At 37.2% G+C, this 19,600-nt stretch overlaps 1 protein-coding gene across 13 annotated transcripts in view; it reads left to right on the forward strand.

Moving 5' to 3' along the window:
* LOC144282555 (uncharacterized) overlaps window positions 1–19,600 on the forward strand; it is a 59,369-nt gene that overhangs the window by 12,404 nt on the left and 27,365 nt on the right. For 5 of the 13 annotated variants that reach the window (XR_013351039.1, XR_013351043.1, XR_013351049.1 and 2 more), the window contains one exon: window positions 8,558–8,981. The exons of 2 other annotated variants lie outside the window; for them this stretch is intronic. The gene's annotated coding sequence lies outside the window, so the exon portion shown is untranslated. Of the gene's footprint in view, window positions 1–1,559; window positions 4,956–8,557; window positions 8,982–11,123; window positions 11,360–15,137; window positions 15,471–19,600 lie in introns of those variants that run through there. 6 more of the 13 variants (XR_013351046.1, XR_013351036.1, XM_077846382.1 and 3 more) reach the window with 4 other exon arrangements.

Genomic DNA, 19,600 nt, shown 5'->3' on the forward strand with positions numbered 1-19,600 from the left:
CTAAGTCTCTGCAGCAGAGTGTCCTGCAATAACCAGCCAATTCCTGATATGGAACCCAAGAAAATGGCAAAATTAAAATCACTAGTTGCCTCTGAAGGCATAAATGCAGGGTAAAGCAGAAAACAGGCTTTTTCTTAAATATAATGGAAAGCCAACGACCACCAAACATGAGGGAAGTCTAATACAAAAGTAAAATTAACTTGGAGGAAACTGAGATAATACAGAAGAGGAAAAGTATCAAAGACAGTGATAAAACTTTTTAAAGACTAATGGGAATGGGATAACTGTGTGTCTGTGTATGTTGAGATAATGAAAGACTCATCTTTAATAATAGGAACTTAATAGGTGACATCTTGGCTTGAAAAATCATGACCTACCTGTATCAGCATATGATTTAGACACAAATACTGAAAGGAAAAAGCAGCACTGGAAGAGTTGAAAGTAGTTGCTTCTAAAGAATTCATATTAGTTAAGAGGAAATGCAGGTGCCCTTGATTTTTTTTTAATATTATTTATTTATTTGGGAGAGAGAGCACAAGCAGGGAAGAGTTTCAGAGAGAGAGAGGGAGAAGTAGACTCGCTGCTGAGCAGGGAGCCTGATGTAGGGCTGGATCCCAAGACCCTGAGATCCTGACCTGAGCCAAAGGCAGACACTTAACCAACTGAGCCACCCAGGTGCCCCACTGTTTATTTCTGTGACTGTTCTTTATGAGCCCTGAAATTACTTTGATAAAAATTAAAATTTAATTTAAAAATTTTGTACAGATTAAAATATCTTAATGTAGCACAATTTGAAAAGAAGCAGGCTATAGTGGAAAGGACCAGAATTTGATATCTAGGTTCATGGATAATTCTGCCCTTTTATTGCTTATGCAAATCTGTGAAAGTCTTAAGCCTTGAGACTCAGTTATACATTTATGACTTGGGGAAAATAATACTTGCCCTACTGTCTTAGTTTATAAAGCTTGCCATAACAAAATACTGCAGACCAAGTAGCTTAAACAAGTTTTCCTCCACCCATTCCCCCATCCCCCCCACCCCCACCCACCCGCACCCACCCCAACCCCCCTACCCGCAGTTCTGGAGGCTGAAAGTCCATGATCAAGGGCTTGGCTGGGTTGGTTTTTCTTGAAGCCTCTCTCCTTGTCTTGTAAATAACCCCTCCTTGCTGTAACCTCAAATGGCCTTTCCTCTCAGGGAGTTCATCTTTAGGGGCTCTTCCTCTTCTTATGAGGATACTAGGGATTGGGGCCCTACCCCAATGGTCTCATTTTAATTTAATCACCTCTTTAAAGACCCTATCCCCAAAAATAGTTACATCTGTGGTTCTGGAGATTGGGATTTCCACATGTAAACTTTGAGGAAACACAATTCAGTCCATTATACCTACTTTCTACATTCACTCATTTGCTGAGATCTATTGGGGTTCCTTCATGTTCCATCCTGTGCTAGGCAATGAGGACTGAATGAGAGGATCAAATGAGATAGATGGCCTTTTGAAACTAAATTATTTTTTTAAATGAAGGCAGACCCCATCCGGCATAATTCTTTGCTTACAGGAAATAATTAAAGTGGAATTAAGTGAAGAAGATGGAAATTTTCTAAAAAGGAAGAAAAGGCAAGTGTGGACAAATTTATTGAATAGCCCTGATATGTGCCAGGCACTGATTATAAGATTTATATAAATTGTCTCATTTAATCCTTACTTCTACCCTGCTGGAAAGACATTATCAAAATCATTTTCCAGACGCCTGGGTGGCTTAGCAGTTGAGCGTCTGCCTTTGGCTCAGGTTATGATCCCAGGTCCAGGGATCAAGTCCCACATCAGGCTCCCTTTGAGGAGCCTGCTTCTCCCTCTACCTATGTCTCTGCCTCTGTGTGTGTGTGTGTGTGTGTGTGTGTGTGTGTGTCTCATGAATAAAGAAATAAAATGTTTTTTAAAAATCATTTTCCTGGTGAGAAACCTATTAGAAACTCAGTAACTTCCCTAAGGTTGTACAGCCAACCTAACTTGAATTTGGATCTATCCAATGCCTCTACTCTCTACTGTGAATCACAACTGAAAGGAATCACGGTTAGGCTTTATTTCTTTAAACATTTTTTGTTAAATATTGAATATATTCAAAAAGTATCATTTATGTGTATAGAGAATAATGATAAAAAGAATACTTGTGTACTTACAACCTGACTTGAGATAGGAAATATTACCAATTCCTTAGAAGTACTGTTATACATCTCCCTTCATCCCTATTCTTTTCTCTCTTCCTTCCAGAACCATTATTCTAGTTTCTTTTTAAGTTTTTTTTCCTCTATTATTTTAGGTGGCATGGGAGGAAGAGAGGTAGAAGGAAAGAATCTTTTTTTTTTAAGATTTTATTTATTTATTCATGAGAGACATAGAGAGAGAGGCAGAGAAAGGCAGAGGGAGAAGCATGCTCCATGTAGGGAGCCTGACGTGGGACTCAATCCTGGGTCTCCAGGATCACTGAAGGCAGCGCTAAACCGCTAAGCCACCAGGGCTGCCCAGAAAGAATCTTGAGCAGACTCCCCACTGAGCATAGAGCCCAACTCAGGGCAGATTTCGCAACCCAGAGATCATGACCTGAACTGAAATCAAGAGTCAGACACTTAACTGATTGAGCCACTCAGTCGCCCCTATTCTAGTTTTGTGTTTACTAATCTGTCACACACACATACATTTACATTTTCATTTTGCATGTTTTTAAAATCCAAACAATTCATGTGTTCTTCTGGAACCCACCCCCTGTCAACATTAAGTCCCTAAAATGAATTCATGTTGATGTACATGACCATAATTACATCCCTGTTGCCTCTAATGGCTTAGTGCTGCCAACCTGGCCTCTAGAATCCTGTTATGTCCATTGACTCTGAAGCATCTCTTATCAATCTTGATCTAGAGGACAAGCAATTCTGAGCTTCTCAGAATGTACTTGTACAATACTTATCACTTTAGTGAAGGGAGTGTCTTTTGAGCCTTCCCAGGGAATGTTGCTAGCTGGCGGGTTCACTAGTATTAAATAATAAATGTTATCCTAATTCTAATCTATTTGAATTTTTTTTACCCCTACCTCATCTTTCTTCTAAGAAATTCCAGTACCTCTATCTCATCATAGTTTTCAAGTTTCAAGGAGCCACTTTTGCAACATACTAGGTACAGTTATAGGCATTCTTCCAGAACATAACGTCTTGAGTCACTGGATAGTGCTCCCTTATTAATAAACTCTCTCCTATCTAGCCTTATAGTCTGTCCTCCCTGATCCAGCACCTTTAAATTCCATTTCCAGGCAAATTCTCCTAGTTCCTGCTGGTACATATTTGCCAGGTTCTGCAGTGCTTTTGGTGAATAATCCCTTTCTTCATATAGCAGTCTTTCTCTGCTTGGCTCATAATAAGATTTCTAATTACTGGTCTAGAAGCAATAAAGAGAGACAAGGAAAGATCTTACAGACAGGCATCATCTTGCAAGGTATCTGCCCTAGGTAAAGTCTTTGCACAATCTCCACACAATCGGAGACTGGTTTCCTCTAGCAAGAGGAAGGGCTCCAGAGAATTCTGGCCCAGAGTATCCAGAGGAATCTGGGGAGTTAAGTCTTTAATCCCATTCACCCAACCATTCCCATCAGGAGTCTCAGGGCTCCTGTTCTTTCCTTTCAAGTCCCTGACTTTAGCATAAGAAATCTTCTGGACAGTGAATTCAACTTCCTTCTGCCGTACTGAAGATCAAATTTGGGGTCTTGTTTTTCAACTTAGTGTTCTCTGTCTACAGGAGATGAGACTCCCTTTAAAAGATGCCAGGGAAGATCTCTGGCCTTCTTTCAAACTATGTTCTAAATTAATGGTTATCTGATCAGAGCCTGTTATTTTCTTCCTTCGTGGCTCCTCCAAAAGCTAACAATAAACCAACTTCAAAATTCTAATAATGCAAAATTCTCATATATTGCAGTTCAAGAACTATTCTATAGGCCAGTGCATTTTTCTAACTCATGCTTGTACATGATCCCAATTCATCACAGGTGAGACTTTTAGTAATAATGATGCAAGAGTATGCCAGAGATTATCAACAGCAATTGAGTCTTCATTGCCATCTGACCACCAAGTGATCCAGTTCTAAAACCTTATTCTGATTGTCTCCTTCTTTGCATCACTTCTCAGACTCACTGACTTAGGCTGGGTTTCTCCAAAACTAAGGATCTGAGTACAAGTAGCATGTTTGAAAGGGAAAATGTGACATCAGGAAGTATTGGCAGAGGAATGAAGTAATACTGAAAGGGAAAGAAACAGTACAGAACACTTTAATGAGCAGGATACTGCTGAGGGCAACTGGGGATCAATACCATAGGGCATCCCTAGGAAACATGTGGAATACATATCAGAGTGGTCCCACCCAAGGAGGCAGGGAAGCTAGGATATTTGTCCTTCATCTCCCATTGCCATTGGCTGAGGTCTTTTCCCTGAGCATAGGCCTGCCCCCACATTCAGATAAAGAAAAGCCATAGGCAGAGAATCACAACTGCTTCCAGTGAGGATGGCTTGTACTAGATCATTCCAGAGTACCTTGGAGAATTGGGTGAGGCACCAGTGGCTGTCAGCTACACCTTCTCCAACTTCCTTTCTAAAATAACACACACCCCAACGATAGAATATTACTCAGCCATAAAAAAGAATGAAATTGGGGCACCTGGGTGGCTCAATGGTTGAGCATCTCTTTGGCTCAGATCATGATCCTGGGATCCTAGGGTGGAGCCCCACATCCGCCTCCCTGTAAGGAACCTGCTTCTTCCTCTGCCTATATTTCTGTCTCTCTCTGTGTCTCTTATGAATAGATAAAATCTCTAAAAAAAAAAAAAAAAAAGAATGAAATCTTACCATTTGTGACATGTTCGGACCTAGAGGGTATTATCCTGAGTGAGATTAGTCAGACAGGGAAAGACAAATACCATATGATTTCACTTATATGTGGAATCTGAAAAAACAAAATGAATGAGCAAACAAAACAAAACAGAAACAGATTCATAGATACAGAGAACAATCTGGAGGTTGCCACAAGGAGATGGGAGAATGAGCAATACAGGGGCAAGGGATTAAAAGGTACAAACTTCCAGTTTTAAAATAAAGTCATGGGGATAAAATGTACAGCATAGAGAATGTAGTTAATAATATTGTAACAACTTTGGTGACAGATGATACCCAGATTTATTCTTTCGTAATGTATATAAATGTCAAAGCACTATTTTGATACCTGAAACTAATACATTATATGTCAACTACCCTTCAAAATAAGTAAATAAATAAAATAAAATAATACACACCACATCATCACCCTTTACTCTTCTATTTTTTTTAATTATTCACAGTAATATTTCTACCTGGAATTCCCTTATATTTATTTATAGTATCCCCCCACCACATAAACATCTACTAGAGTATAAGCCAAAGACTTCATCTGATTTATTCACTGATATGCGCTCTGTGCTTAGAACAATGCCTAAAACATGGCATGCTCACAGTAAATATTTTTGAGTGAATGAATGAAAAGAAGTAATATTTTCAATATAGCTTAAAAACAGCAAAAAGGAGGTCAGAGTCTTAGAAGAGGGGCTTATTGAACAGAGCCATGAAGGATAAGCTCTTTCGCAAATATTTTCTCCCAACTCATGGCTTGTCTTCTCATTCTTTTGACATTGTCTTTCACAAAGCAGTTTTTCATTTTGATGAAGTCCAGCTTCTGAATTATTTTTTTCATCGATTGTGCCTTTGGTGTTATATCTAAAAAGTCATCACCATAGGCAAGGTTATGCGGGTTTTCTCCACTATTATTATTCTGAGAACTTTTTCCCCCCTATATCAATACTTTATTCTTCTTCATTGCTGAGTTCTATTGTGTGGGCATATTGCAATTTATGTATTTACCTGTTGCTGGATACTTGAGCTGTTTCATTTCTCTTAGGTCAATATCTAAGGGTTGAATGATGGGTCATTTTTGTTGGTATACATTGAACTTTAAAGAACTGATTCAGCTGTTGTCCAAAGTGGTTATATCATTTAGCATTCCCACTAATAGTACATGAGAGTTCTAGTACTCCGCATTCTCCCAAACACTTGTTATCATTAATCTTTTTAATTTTACCCATTCTAGCAGCTGTATAATGGTATCTCATTGTGATTTTAATTTAAACTTTAATTTTTGTGAAATTCGATTTATTTTTTTATATTTATGCATTTTTGCATGTGTTTGAGAGATCTGTGCCAAACCCAAGGTTCCTACAATTTTCTTCTCTGTTTTCTTATATAAATTTTATAGTTTTAGCTCTTACAATTAGGTCTATGATCAAATTTAAGTTAGTTTTTATATATGATCTGAAGTGAAGTTTGATATTCATTGTTGCTCTTGGTTAAAATATGTGCTTATTCTAAATCAGATGTGGGGTGATAAAATTGTATATAGAGAGGATTCAACGAGAGATTTAGAAGTAGATAAAAGATGATGACTGACTATAGCCTAGATTTTTCAGGAGAGTCTTGATTTTTCATTTTCTGTCCTTTCCCCTTCCCCTAGCTTTTATTATTAAAAAAGTTCAAACATACAGAGAAGTTGAGAACAACTTTTATAAATACCCTTATACCCAGCATGTAGATTCAGTAGTTGTTAAAGTGTTTCCATTGCTTTATTTAATTATATTTCTGAGCCATTTGAATGTAAATTGCTGAAACCAAGACACTTAGACCTAACACTTCAACATACTTAGGATATTCTTTTACATAAAATATGATTAGCATGTTCACATCCAAGAGAATTAATAATTATTCCCTATTGTCATGTGGTATCCAGTCCTATTCAGATTATACCCAGTGTGCTCTCTAGTGTTTTCAAACCAGCATCCAACCAAGTTTCACCTATTGCATTTGATTGTTATGGCTCTTTCATCTTTCTAAATCTAGAATTCCTCTACTCTTTTAAAACATGTCTTGAGGGACACCTGGGTGGTTCAATCAGTTAAGCGTTTATCTTTGGCTAAGGTCATGATCCCTGGGCATGCCTCTCCCTCTGCCTCTCTCTCTCTCTCTCACTCTCTCAGTCTTGTCTCTTATGAATAAATAAATAAAATATTTTTTTAAAAACCGTGTCTTGTAGAATGTACTATATTCAGGACGTATTGTGTAATTCCAATTATATAAAATTCTGAAAAATGAAAACTAATCTATGGTGACAGAAAGCAGTTGATGTTCACCTGGGGATGGGGACAGAAGGTGAGAAAGTAAATTGCAAAGGACCTGAGCAAACTCTTGGGGTGATGATATGTGCATTATTTGATTGCAGTGATGGTTTCACAGTTGACAACATATGTCAAAACTGATACAGTGTACATTTTAAATGTACCATTTATTCATCAGTTACAACTTAACAAAGCTGCAAAAAGTTGGGGAGGGGCTAAATGTACAAATGAAAATAATAGGACAGAAAATTTTAAATTGAGACTGTCCTGGAAAATCTAGGCTCTATAGGAATTGTGCTTATTATCAGTCACCAAGTCTTCATCTAACTTGCTCTTGAATTTCTCTCCAATATCCTATTTTCACTCATATCACTTTACAGTGGATTTAGAAGAATAATATATAGCAAAAATACGGTTTAAGTTTTAAACTACCTCTATGTAAGTGCTTGAAAATAAATAAAGAAAACATCGAAAATGCATTTTAATTTAAAAAACAAAAAATTTTCAGTAGCCCCCCATTGCCTCCTGAATTAAACAGAGGCAGTTCACAGAAGGATCTAAATCTCTCACTTCAGCTTCTGCTTCCATTACTACCTATATGTATTCCATCCCCAGATTGATAGGCTTGTGTGCTACTTGCAGACCTCATGCCTGCACTGCTCATGCCCTTGGCCACATTGTTCTTTCTGCATTTCCCGGGTGCTCTCCTCCTCTTCCTTCAACTGTCTCTGACAAGCAGAAATACTCCTTATTCTTTAAGGCTTCTTAAGGAAATGGCTGATTCTCACTCTAACCCAACGTGCCTTCCTCCACCTTGGACCACAGCAGTTTACACTTCCCCATGTGTCCTTGCCAGCCCTGGGGCCAGAATGAGGCCAGCGAGACACCCACCCAAGATACAAATTTTAAGGGAGCAGCAAAAAACTCAGCAAGCAAGTACTTTCCAGTCAGCACCTAATCAAGTTTTACTCTTTGCATTTGGTTGTTATTTATTCAGTATTTTTTAATCTAGAATATTTTCACCACCTTCTAAAAAATGTATCTTATGGGATATACCTGTACATATCTAGTACATTTTGTAATATTTGTATTATATATTCATGTGATACTAAAACATTTTTATAATATTTATAGTATATATAACATTTTTTAAAGTAATGCAAAATATAGATGATAGTTGATGATATAGAAATTTTAGATAAAGACAGGATCAGGATGACTGATTTTTCCAGAGCCTCAGGCTCTAATATGGCTCCAAGGGGCCCTGGCTCAATCCCACACTGCCTGCATGAAAGGACTGACTCATCCTGTATCCCCTGCAGCTCCCATGCCAAGGCCTGGCAGGTCCTGCACACCCATTCACCGGACCACAATTTTCTGCTTCTCGCATATAAAACTTACCTCATCGAGGAAGGAAAGAAAACAGCAGCTGCAATGACATGTCTAAGGGTAGAAAACTAATGAAGGAAAAAGAAATGCTAACAGGTTTGTACTCTAAGACAATACAGATTGTCTCCAAGACAAAGAACTTCAGCTGCACCCTGCGTGTCTTGAATATAGACCACAAGGGGAAAACAAGCTATTACTTAAATATTTCTCATTTTAAAATGCTCTTTTTTTATACCAACCATAACCATCCTGAATAATTCAAATCACCATGCCCCCTTCTTATCCTCAATATAGAACTTTTTGTCATAAACAGATGCATATTCTTAATACAAAACTAATAAAGTAAAAAAAAATTAAGTCTCTTTCCAGTTTTTATCTTTCAGTTGTAGATGTCTTTCTTGCAGTAGGGTTGAAAAGAATCGTCTGTTCATGGGTGTCAACAATATTTGTGATTTAATAACCATTTTGACAGTCCTCTTTTGTGGGGCTAAGACTGCAAAATAAAATCTGTGAAAGTATTTGCTGACAAGTAGAGTATCTCAGTATTCCCATTGTGTTCGTATATTAATCACAGATTTAATTATTCATTTCTTCAGGCATCATGATATCATCATATGTAGTCCCTTTCCTAATCTGGTTAAAACTAGTTTGGTTCTCATGACTGTAAATACACCATATAGGACAGAAAACCTCAAGGCATAAAGGGGGGGGGACCCTAATGTACTTTACCGATCTGCTGTACAATTTCATGTTTTTAGCAGTATTGTTTCTAATTATATATGTAATACTGCTTTGTTTGGCAATATATCCTATTTCAAACATTGGTCTTATCAGAATATAAATACCTTAAATTAGAGTAGATTATACCCTACATTCATGGAAAACTTAAAACTACTATTAACTATCATGAAAGTCCATCACTTTAGTTCCACATTAAGAGTGAACAATAATAAGCCAAAAAAAGTCCCTGAAAATGTGAAATATTTTTAAATGAAATAGACCTGATTTAAGATTAGGACTATATTCCTCATTTTGTTCATCTAATCAAATATAGTATATATAAGGTGAATCTTGCTAATTTAGGGGAAAGAAATCAATGAAAGTTGTAGGATGCCTTATATTTTCATGTGCAACTACATTATTGGTGACTCCTAAGTTATCTTTTGAAATTACAGGTACAATTTTAGATTTCAGGTACAAATTTAGATTTCATTACTGATTATAGGCAGAAATAAATTTCTGTATGTTAGTCGTTAGGTAGGGAGGAAGATCTAGATATGCTCCAAGCTGAGAAAACAGGCAGAAACCACCTTTTGGGACAGTTGGTTTCCTCTTGCTTCATTGAATTTCATAGTCAAGAATTAGATAGGGATCTATCTGAGGGACTATCTATCCAAAGGACTCCTGTCACACTAAGGAGGGAATTGGTGAGTTAGGAACATGGTAAATCACTTGTGGATACCATTGATCTCCTCAAGTTGATGATGTAAGCAAATTGATTTCCTCAGGGAAGAACAAGAAGACCTTCAAAACAACAGGTAGAGTACTTGTTGCTGTGTTGAGGGCAGACTATCTGACTAAGATTAAATCAGGGGCAGCAACCTTGCCTGGCTTGTCTGCTGCAATATATTCAGCACCTATCACTGTGCTAGCACATAGAAGGTATTTAATACATATTGTTGATGAATTTTTGGTTTTCTTATTTTTAATTTTTTTAAAGATTCTTACATTTTATTTATTTATTTATTTATTTATTTATTTATTTATTTATTTATTTATCAAAGCAAGAGTGTGAGAGAGCACAAGCAGAGGTAGCAGCAGGCAGAGGGAAAGGGTGAAGCAGACTCCCCACAGAGCAGGGAGCCCAATGTGGGGCTCGATCCCAGGACCCTGGGATCATGACCTCAGCCAATGGCAGGTGCTTAACAGACTGAACCACCCAGACACCCCTGTTGATGAATTTTTAAAAGTCTATAGGCTTGAAAATGCACAAGGGACACTTAAATGCATATTTCTAAGTGAAAGAGGCCATAATTCCAACTATATGACATTCTGGCAAAGGGAAACCACAGAGACAGTAAAAGATCAATTGTTGCCAGGGGTTCTGCAAGGAGGGAGAGATGAATAGGTAGGACACACAGAATTATTAGGGCAGTGAAACTATTCTGTGGGGTACCCTAATAGTGGATACATGTCATTATATATTTGCCAAAACCCATGGAATGTACAATACAAAGATTGACCCTAATGTAGTATAATGTAATGGACCTTAGGTAATAACAATGTATTGATATTGGCTCATCAATTATATCAAATGCATCACAGTGACACAAGGTGTTAATAATAAGGGAAACTGGGGAAAAGGGAAGGAAGTAAATTGGGAACTCTTTTTACTTTCTGCTCATTTTCTGTAAATCTAAAACTGCCCTAAAAAATAAAATCTATTAATTAAAAAAAAGAATCTTTAAAACTTTATCATGCTTTTTACTTCCACTCCAGGACAATATAAAAGAAGCTACCAGAAACTAGATGAATGAGGACGCCTGGGTGGCTCAGTGATTGAGCGTCTGCCTTTGGTTCAGGACGTGATCCCAGTGTCCTGGGATCAAGTCTCACATCAGGCTTCCTGCAGGGAACCTGCTTCTCTCTCTGCCTATGTCTCTGCCTCTGTCTTTGTCTCTCTCTCTCTCTGTCTCTCTCTCTCTCTCTCTCTCTGTGTGTCTCATGAATAAATAAGTAAATCCTAAAAAAAAAAAAAAAAAAAAAACTAGATGAATGAATGAATGTGTTTAATATTCTTTAGAATCCATTTTAAGTAAATAAATACCTACTGAGTGCCAACCAAACCAGCACTAGGCAGTGTACAGTATAGAAAGAAAAGAAACTGCTCCTTATTTTGCAAACTACAAAGAAGAGCTTTTTGTTCTCTTGGCCACAAGATTCTGCAGGAGAGAAAGGAGAAAAAATAAAAACTTTAGGGAATGTGACCGTTAAATGGGAATTTCAATGAAATTGAAATGAAGTTGGAACAAAAAGATTCAAAGACTAGGTAAATGTGTAAAGACAGGAAAAAGAACCCAGTAAAACTGAAGTTGAAACAATCCATGTTGCATATAAATGGATATAAGAATTATGATCTCCGGAAACAGAAAGCTTGTATATAGTTTTGTAAGTCATTGCAGATATGCTATAATCACATAGACACACATACGCACACACACACACATACACACACACAAGCTATACTCTTTCTAAGGATCTCCAAATCATAGCCAGTTGAATGCAGCTATGGAAGGTAGAGGAGAAGGAGTTATCTAGTCTGATGCTTCCACAAAACAATGCAAAACAGAGGCTCGTACAATTAGGACATCTTTCTCATCACCAAAGATAGAGAAGTAGTACTGCCCCTTCTTGATTCCATACCCAACCCTCTGGCTGAGCTTTTATGACTTCCTTCATTCTTCAAATCTGGTATGGGTGTATATTTTAAGATGGTTTTGCCTGTACACCAGTCACAATATATCAAGTGGTAAAGAAAAGTGATAAAAGGAAAGCAATAGGGTTTTCCCTAAATCCTACTCCACACAGGAGAGCTCCAGCTTGAACATAGCTTTTGGGAACTACAGCCTTCTCAAGATAGATGTAAACACACACACATACACACACATGCAATTGCCCAAGATTCCAGACACTGGACAAGCATCTTAAACGGTTGGACCACAGGGCTGCCTGGGTGGCTCAGTCAGTTGGGCAGCCGACTCTTGGTTTCAGCTCAGATCTCAGGGTCCTGGGATCAAGTCCCACGCTGGGCTCCATGCCCAGCACAGCGTCTCCTTGGGATTCTCTCTCCCTCTCCCTGTGCCCTTTCCCCCTGCTGACTCACTCAAATAATAAATAAATAAATAAACAAACAAACAAATAAATAAATAAATAAATAAATAAATAAATAAATAAAATATTTGAAAAAAGTTATAAAGATTCAGATCACATCTAATTGGAAGCATTCTTTCAATATTCCTAAAGGAGTAGGTGACCTGGAGGTTGGCTTTTGTGGTCAGAAGGCTCAGTCCTACTACCTACTAGCCTGGAAGGTCATATAGTCTGAACCTCATTTTCCACATCTCTAATACAGAGGTTTAAAAGCCCTTGTCTTTCACAACAGACAGTTACAATGAAGGTAACATGAGATAATGAGAGAAAAGTTATTGGTACACTACCATCATCATTGTCATCATTATTCCTTCCCTCCTGGAAAAAGAGATTGTCCAAGAGGTACTCAGGAAAGTACCTAATGACTTTAGGGTATAATTCAACCCTTGGTGGGATTTTGGAAGGAAATAAATAGACTGCTTTCAAATTCAACAGACTGTTATCACCAAGGCTGTAGCATATGGCCATACAGGATTTGAAGCTATAAATTAAGGATTACTGGGGGAAGATTGCAGATCTCACTCTCTGTAATATACTCATAAATAATTAAGCAAACCAGAAACCAGGTCTCCAAACAAGTGGCACATGACCTTCATATTTTCAACTAACTTTGAAAAGTACAATAAATTTAACGAATGAATGGGATGATCACCCTGAAACTCTAAGTCTTTTTGTTAGGTGCTAAAAGACCTATTCAAATACTGAAATTAAAGAGAGAAAACATATAGGAATTTTAGTCCAAAACCTACTGATAGAATTTAAGTCCCACCTTCAGTTCTGAGGTCAACTACAAAAGAAGTATTTTCTAAAATACAAATTTTAAATAAAAATTCCACAAAAATCAGAAATTTCTTCTGTATGTAGATGAATTTTGCTCCCCACAAAAAAGAGCAACTGGACAGAGGAGAAAAACATATCAGAACCCTGATCTACTTGATGAGAGGAAACTCTGATCCTAGCATGGATACTATCCAGAAGTTTTCTCTCTAATTTTATGCAGTTCCAATGAATAGCTAAACAGAGTCTTTTATTTTTTTATTTTTATTTATTTATTTATTTATTTATTTATTTATTTATTTATTTATTTATTTATTTTTACTTTGGAAGTTATCCTAACTTTCATCCGGAAGAATGACCAAATGAAAATAACATGGAAGAAAAAAAAAAAAGTAACATGGATATCATGGATATTCTAAAGAGAAATGAAGTGGAGAGCTAGCCCTACCAAATACTAAAACATAAAGCAATTAGAACTAAAACTTTGTGGTGCTGGGATAAGGATTGAATTGACAAATCTCTCAATGGAACATAGTAGGTTATAAATGGGTTCTAGCATGCATAAAATACATTAAATGTTGTATCACAAATCAACTGGGAAGGAAAGATCAGTTCATAAATTGTAATGGGTTGAATAGCTAGCATTTGAGAGAAAAATCAGCTCATATCTTCATCTCATGCTATAAATAAGAAATTGGGGATATGTAGAAAAATGAAAAAGAAAAATCAAACTTTAGATGAGCTAAAATACAATAGTAGTAAATATTTTTGAATCCTCTGGAAAAATATGAATTTCTAAGCCTGAAAACAATAGATGAAATAAAAAATTGACAACATAAAAACAAATAGAATTCTGAAATTTAAGATAAAAAAGTAAACTGCAGGGATGCCTGGGTGCCTCAGCGGTTTAACGTCTACCTTCAGCTCGGGGCATGATCCCAGAGTCCCGGGATCAAGGCCCGTATCCGGCTCCTGGCGGGAAGCCTGCTTCTCTTTCTGCCTATGTCTCTGACTCTCTCTCTGTGCTTCTCATGAGTAAATACATAAAATCTTTAAAAAAAAAAAAAAAGTAAACTGCAAACTGGAAAACATAATCAACTGATGGGAAGGGACTAATAACTTTAGAGTTCAGATAAAGAGATACAAAGATTATTGAGATTCTAATAAATAAATCAGCAAAGAGCATGTACAGAACATTTACAGAAGAGCTATTACAACTTAAATAAAAAATTTCACCAGCAGTTGTGATTTTACAAAGCAACGAACGAAACAAATGTATGTCATTTTCACCTTTTAAACTGGTAAAATGAAAAAGGGATCGTACTCACTAATGTAGAGGGGACAGAAAAAACTCCTACTGACATTTCTCATGGACAAATCTTTTTAGAAAGTAATATATTTTTAAAAAAATAGAAAGTAATATATTTGACAAAATGTATCAACAAGAAAAGAAGATCTCATGCCTTTTTATCCAGGGTCCCTTTTCTGGAGATGAAGAAAACAAAAGGTATAGAAAAAGTCACATGCACTAGGACATAGAATATTGTTTATGATTATAAAAGATTGGAAACAACCAAATTATGGAACAACCAGGAATTGTTTCAGTAAGGTATAGAACTTGGCAATGGTCATTTGAACAAAAACATTAAATGAATAAAATATACAAATAGTGAAATATTACTTAGCAAAAAGAAAGAAAGAAAGAAAGAAAGAAAGGAAAGAAAGAAAGAAAGATCATTATGTAAATTGAATGACCATGCAGTACACCTATTGATTGTTTCTTTTTTTCCTCCCTACTCTGCCCAGCATGGTTATGAATATCCTGGTAGCAATATCTCTTTCCTTTGGAGACTCCTTCCCAATCTTGTGTGATCCTTGTGGGGATGTATGTCATGGTAGCCCAACCTCAACTCTGTCAAGTGGTAAGTGAGTATATGATGCAGGCTGGACCAGTGACAATGTAACATCCCCCTGTATATGGTAATTGGTCAAAGAAAAGACATACTCTGCTTGCCTGACTAATTTGAGTCTTCTCCCAGATTTTTCCAAATAGTAGATAGAAGCTATCTTCCATTTGGAGGACCTCAGGTTACTGGTAGCTATACTCCTTGTTGGCTGGGTTCAAGAGTTGCAAAGGAGAGGGTGGGAAGCAAAATTAATGAGACAGAAAAGAAAGATCTGAGGACATCCCCTGGACCCCTGGGAATAGCCCTACCTAAACTTCCTGTACTTCCCACTATACATGAGCATTCCTGACAAGCAGTTTGAAATGGTTAAGGTGATTTGAGTTGGGATTTGGTTCTTAGCATTTGTGTCCTTACTCATACAGAAATAATTTCCATATAGTATCTTTGATGACTAGAGTACTCTTAAAAATGTAGGTCAGACATGTTGCTGCTCTGTGTAAAATCTTACAATGGCTTCACATCACTCTTAGATGAGGAAATAATCTCTACCATGCTTTCTGAGGTCCCACAGGATCCTCTCTTCCTCTCTCTTACACACACACACACACACACACACACAACCTTCCTTTCCTTCCCGCAACCCATCATTGTCCATGCATGCTCCTCTTGCTCATCTCCTCTGTCCACATTGGCCACTTTGCTATTCCTCAGAGTTCATTCCTGTTCTGTTTCCCTGTCTTTGCTCCCTCACGTGTGAGAAGGATCTGGCTCAGACAGTTCACAAGGCTGATTCTTTCTTGTCCATCAGGTTCTATCTCGAATGACACTTTTGTGAGACCTTTCCTGACCACTCCTTCTACATCTGTCTCCTTCATTTACTTTCCCTTAACTACATCCATTTTAAATTATCTAATTTTTTTGCCTTCTGTTTTAGAATGAAAGATCTAGGATAAAAAACATACACACTGAAATTGCAACTAGAAAACAATAAGCAGATGAGAAAATATACATGATTTGTAACATGAGGGTCATGGAGATTGATTATGTTTGATTTCTTTCATCTTTTTTCTTATCTCCCAAATTTTCTGTAATGTAGTTATGTTGTTGGATTAATTAAGACACAGCTAGAAAAAAGTCATGTGCTCTTCAGGACCCACAGGCTTCCTAGCATTTTTTTTTTTTTAATGATTTTGTTTTGTTTTGTTTAAAGATTTTATTTATTTGAGAGAGAGAGAGAGAGAGTGAGCAGGGGGAGTGGGAGAAAGAGAAGGAGAAGAAAACTCCCCACTGAGCAGGGAGCCCAACATAGGGCCCGATCCCAGGACCCTGAGATCATGACCTGAGCGTAACCAACTGAGCCACCCAGGTGCTCGCCTAGACTTTTTATAAAGAATTTCAGTTACCCTAATCTTAATTTTCAGGAACTATAATGATAGGTTCTGCTAACAGCTAGCCTCAGAAAATCTCTTGGTGAAAAGAGAATGAAATTAAAAGGAGTGTTGGGGGGCAGCCCCAGTGGCGCAGTGGTTTAGCGCCGCCTGCAGCCCAGGGCGTGATCCTGGAGACCCGGGATCGAGTCCCACATCAGGCTCTCTGTATGATGGTATGATGCCTGCTTCTCCCTCTGCCTGTGTCTCTGCCTCTATGAATAAATTTTTTAAAAAATCTTTAAAAAAAAAAAGGAGTGTTGGGCATGACAGTGCTCCTAATTATAAGAGATACATTTGCATTGAGTCATTGTGAAAGATGCCAAGCACAAAATATAACCATGATGGGTTTTCTACACATCCACATAAGCTCACATTCAAGACATATCAAAGATCAAATATAATACTAAAGGTTGTTAAAATTATTTGTCCCCATGCCATAGCCAAGTACATAATGAAAAGGGTCCTTTATTTATTATCTGTAACATGGGAGTAGTTAATTGAGAATAAATAGGCTAAGGTCCAGGAACGCTACAATTTTTATTTTTATTTTTATTTTCATTTTTTTAATTTTTTTAAATTTTTATTTATTTATGATAGTCACACAGAGAGAGAGAGAGGCAGAGACACAGGCAGAGGGAGAAGCAGGCTCCATGCACCGGGAGCCCGACGTGGGACTCGATCCCGGGTCTCCAGGATCGCGCCCTGGGCCAAAGGCAGGCACCAAACCGCTGCGCCACCCAGGGATCCCCTACAATTTTTATTTTTAAAGTGGTATTTACAATTTTTTAAAATGTAGCCCTCCATAAAAGTATTCCCAAAGCCTAAGGTGATCACATCGGTTTCTCAATCTTCACAATGATCTTCTCCTCGAAATCACATTTCTTTTTATTCCCAGCTTTTCCTGGCTCTTTGGTACACATAGATCTTAGTGTGTCTGCCCTTCTAGAGATCCCACAAACACCCTCACCAGTTTATTTGAGTCTCACCTGCTTTTCAACTGTTTAGTCACAACATGATGGATAACTTCGACTGTTCCCATGAATAGTTACAAAGTGCCTTTAGGTGGTAGCTCCTGGGTGGAAATAAGGCATTCTTCCCCTTTTACAGTGTATTGGGAAAAACAAGTAAACAAACAAACAAACAAAAATTACGAAATTGGTTAGGTTCTAGGGAGGAAATAAATAGGATTTATTCCTAAAATGGTTAGGAAAGGTCCCCCTGGAAAGGTAGATTGAGATCTGAAGCATGAAGAGGAGTCCTCCTGGGGAAGAGAAAAGCAAGTTTACTTAAAGGTTAAAATGGCTGAAACATCATAAGCAAGGGGTTAAGTGCCATGAAATAAGATGAATGTGTTCAGAAGATGCCAGATCAAGCATGGCCTTCCAGATTGGCTTTTATTTAAAATGAGATTTAAAACAATTGAAAGGTTTTAATCTGAAAAGTGACATTCAATTTACTTTTATTCTTGGCTTATTCTTCCCCTTTATTTACTGGTTTTCAAAATAATAAGTGAGTTCCTCAGTATTGAACAGATAGAAACTTTACAATTGACATTGATATTCATAAAATAACTGGCTGAGATTTTGATTTGGATTGTGTTGAATCTATAGATCAGATTAAGAACTGACGCCTTGACAATATTGAGGCTACCTGTCCATGATCATGAAATAGCTCTCCATTTATTTAGATTTTTCATTTTTTCAGCAGATTTTTATAGTTTTACCTATGTAGAACCTGAACATATTTTGTTAGACTTACACCTAAGTGTTTCTCTTGGTGTTAATGTAAATGGCATTGTGTTTTGATTTCAAATTCATTGCTGCTATATAAGAAAGCAATTGGCTTTTGTATATTAACTTTTTGTCCTGCAATCTTGCTACAGTCACTGATTAGTTCTAGGATTCTTTTTTAAATGATTCTTCGGGATTTTTGAAGTAGATAATGACTTAGTATCCTTCAAAGGTTTTACATATGTGTGTGCGTATAATGCTATGAATTCATGATATCATGAATTTATGGATCTAAATGCCTTAATCTGTGTCAATCTCTTGTGATTATTTTTATCAATACATAATCATCTCATATGGGGCCAGTGGAAGTCTCTGCAGGTTGATTCCTGAGTCCTTCTGACATGTCTTGGATTGCTTCACTTCTCTCTGGTATGGCAAGATATGCCAGGCTAGTCTTTCACATTTCTTGCCCCAGACCTGTAACCGATTTACTCTTCAAGGAGCCCTGACTCCTCTTATTGGTAGTCCCGATTGACCATTTCACCATCTTTCAGTCCATTTCTCAAATTACACTCAGCTTGCTTATATTCCGTTCTCCATTTAAAAGTAAGGATGACTTTAAAATTGCACCCAGAATTGTAACTCCTAAATACCACGTCCCAATAAGAGAAAAGACAGACTCGAGAACAACTTCCAAGTTTTGGGTGAAGACTGATGGCTGTTATCAAAATCAGAATAATGAACATTCTGAGAAAGATTTGAAGTGGGATATTAAATCACTGCTTCAAAATGCCAGAGGTCTAAATTTCAAAGATATTGTATAAACAATGTTCCCAAAACTCCCATGCCCTTTGTAACTGTTTACATTACTTTGAATACCCTTCTAGTCCTTGTTGACTAAGTCTACAATTTAAAAGTTAGAAGCAATATGTTCATTCTGCTCTCTGGCCTGCATCTTTCCATGCAGATAATCACTTTAAAAGACATTTAATCATGCTAACATACCATAATTTACTTATTTTCTTATTTTGGGTCACGTTGCTTCTGACTTTTTGTTACTGTGTGTTAGTTAAACCTTTGGTTATAAACAACAAAAAGTGATTCAAGTCACTTTAAGTTGAAAGAGTAATTTATTACAAAGATAGAGAGGTGTGTCACAGAATCAAAGGGTAGAAATGCAGTTTGGGCATCTGGAAGGAGCC

The sequence above is a fragment of the Canis aureus genome, chromosome 13, assembly GCF_053574225.1.
Source record: "Canis aureus isolate CA01 chromosome 13, VMU_Caureus_v.1.0, whole genome shotgun sequence".
Lineage (NCBI taxonomy): Eukaryota > Metazoa > Chordata > Mammalia > Carnivora > Canidae > Canis > Canis aureus.